The sequence below is a fragment of the Poecilia latipinna genome, unplaced genomic scaffold (assembly GCF_001443285.1).
Source record: "Poecilia latipinna isolate Pla-1442-1.1 unplaced genomic scaffold, P_latipinna-1.0 Scaffold2279, whole genome shotgun sequence".
Lineage (NCBI taxonomy): Eukaryota > Metazoa > Chordata > Actinopteri > Cyprinodontiformes > Poeciliidae > Poecilia > Poecilia latipinna.
Genome location: NW_015114895.1, coordinates 127,214 through 130,131, shown reverse-complemented (window position 1 = coordinate 130,131; position 2,918 = coordinate 127,214). Strand labels below are relative to the sequence as shown.

General features: G+C 36.8%; 1 long non-coding RNA gene across 1 annotated transcript; it reads left to right on the top strand.

The window, feature by feature from the left end:
* The first annotated feature begins 436 nt into the window (after positions 1-436).
* Positions 437-2,686, top strand: LOC106937117 (uncharacterized). The gene is made up of 2 exons (XR_001422315.1): positions 437-787; positions 2,132-2,686. It is a non-coding gene; the product is annotated as an uncharacterized LOC106937117 (long non-coding RNA).
* Positions 2,687-2,918: the final 232 nt, after the last annotated feature.

Below are 2,918 nucleotides of genomic sequence, written 5' to 3'. Positions count from 1 at the left end.
AAAAAAAAAAAAAAAAAAAAAAAAAAGCTTATGGGGTTTTCACACCTCCTAAGTTTTTTAATATTTAGCCACATCACTAACAAAAACCCGAGAGTATTTCATTTGGATTTTTGTGATAGATCAACACGAAATTGATTAATCCCTGAAGTGAATGTATTTCTATTTTGACCAAGAGCTGACTGAGTGGAAGTATTTGCTTTGATTTAACTGAATTTAAGCTGGAGAATTGATTTCAAAACCAGGAGCAGGTGGTTGATTAAAAACTAGGTGCAGCTGTGAGGAAAAGCAAGAAACTGAATTTGGACTGGGAACATGGGAGAAATGGCCGGCAGGGAGCAGAATATATAAAATATCAAAACAAAGCCAAAGCCAAAGACCTTGACAGCTCAGGAAAAATAGCAACATTTAAAGGCAATATTAAAAGTTGCTTTTTAAAGGCAATAATGCATCAAAGCAAAAATGATAAACAGATCAAAGAAAGACAAGATGGTGCTTTAGAAAGCTTTTTCAACAAACTTTAAACGGTCTGTTGTGTCTGCACCCCGCAGCAGAAGCTGAACAATGCTGTTTCCTATTCTGTTGCAAACTCTCTGTAACCGGGAGACAATTTTTCTATAGAGGAACAAAAAAGGCACTCAGCCTAACAAGTTGAACTCTTGGGTCAGGATTCCTAGCTCCACCTGCTAAACTGCTGCCATGTGACTCGTGGTTTTGTATTTAAGGAGAATTTCTGACTCAAACCTCAAAGTGACGGACGGTGAGAGTCTTGAGCAACATTCTGCAGAGGGTGAGTGCATTACCTATTTTAGAAATAAGGTTTTGAGTAAACTAGGAAGGCTTTAAATAAAGCTATCTTGATATAGAAATCAAGCATCATCAGCTCACCATCAGTGTCCATGTATGTTGAGTAAAAATAGATATGGAGGACCATGGAGGTTTGAAAAGGAACATCCAGCCACAAAAAAGTAAATGTAACCAATCAAAAAACAGCTTTAAGACCATTTTTATGGTAACAAAGATGGATAGGAGACCATAACACAAACATGTAAAACATATTTTGGTAACACTTTATTTGAAGGGGGGTGAATAAGACTGTCATGACACTTTCATAAACATGAATAAGCCTTCATGAATATTTATGACTGTTGTCATAAAGTGTCATTCGGCAAATTACGACACTTTTAATACAAAGTTGACATTATTCAAAATGTCTTTAAGACAACTTGACATTAACCAGGAAATCATTACTGTTTAAACTTTACCTTTAATAACATAAAGTTACCTAATTTTTAAAGTGCAATCAGTAATACTTTTATAACAAATTTATATCAGTAATAATTTCTTGGTTAATGTCAAGTTGTCATAACAAAGACAATTTGAATAATGTCAACTTTGTATTAAAAGTGTCATAATTTACTGAATGACTCTTTATGACAACAGTCATATATATTCATGAAGGCTTATTCATGTTCATGACAGGTGTTATGTCATGTTTATGACAGTGTCATGTCAGTCTTATTCAACCCCCTTCAAATAAAGTGTTACCCATATTTTTATCAACTAAATCCTACAATATCAGCTAAATGTTAGTTTTCAAATATGCAACCACCTTATTTTTAAATGTGTGCAGAAGGCATTCAAAGAATTACATTTCAAAATGTGGTGCAGTGAGAACCCTCACGATATCTGCATGCTGCACTTAGAGACTTATTGCAGTTTTTTTTTGCAGATGAAGACTTCCACTAAGCTTGCAGTGATTGTATATATGTTCATATAAGCACCACCAGCAGTACGGGGAATTGGTTTGCAAAGTTGCATCACAACAAAAAGGACTTTCTCTGAGGCGTTTGTCTGTTTTTTACAAGCATGGGTGGCATTTTTCCAAGAACTCTGGTTTTCTAAAGAAACATGCATCCCAAGTTAAACAAAGATTCTCAGCCAACCTTAGGCACTCACAGAAACATCCTGATTCATGGAAAAATAGTTCTGTAGTAGAAACATGCCCACAGTGACACTTTAAAATCACCTTAGATTACTTTTAAAGCTTTAGCTTCACACCACTGACACATTAGATCTGTGTCCTATTTAGGTGTCGCTATCCATATATCTTCTGTTTTGTCTTTGCCTGCAGGAGCCTCTGCAAAGTGAAAACCAGGAAGAAAGAGGAGCTGAATGAAACCTTGCACATTTTACAGAGCATGTGCTTTATTTTTAAACACTACCTGCACCAGAAGCAGGCCTGTCTTCTCGCTGTGAACGACTTCATTAGCTTTAGATGTGTAATTTCAATGTGAGGCAGTCTCTTTCTACACCCTCCATCAACGGACAAGCCATGAATTAGTTACTGAGTCCTTAGGTGGAGAAGTCATTACTCGTATAGAGGTTGAAGGAGCACCTGTGAGAGTTTGTTGGCAAAGCAAAGAAACATTCAGGATATACATCTTGTCAACATCGTCTCTCTCTCCCACACACAGTAAACACACATTTTTAGTTATATTTGTTTCTTGCAGAGCCAAACACCCGCACTACAGAGGTCACCATCGGACACAAAAGAACCCCAAACTTCACCTGCTTCGACAGCATGATGAGGCATTTTTAATGCATGTGGGAGACACTTGCAGCATTGTGAAGTCTTTGTTCTGCTCTGACCTTGCCATCTTAAATAAAGTTTTCTTGCTGACACTAATTTTTAGCTGTTAGATATGATGGTTGACTAGCTCAGGTGGATTTAGTCCCACAGCAAACAGAGATCCTGCAGAGGAGAATGAATACCCTGCAGTGTGTGTTGGAACATCAAGGTTTTTAACAGCTTTTGATGCCAGAAACAGCAGGGATTTTTTTTACTCAGTTATGCAAATACAGATGGTCCATTTACTCTAAGGTTAAAAACATTTCAAAATTATGTTTCTTACATGGCC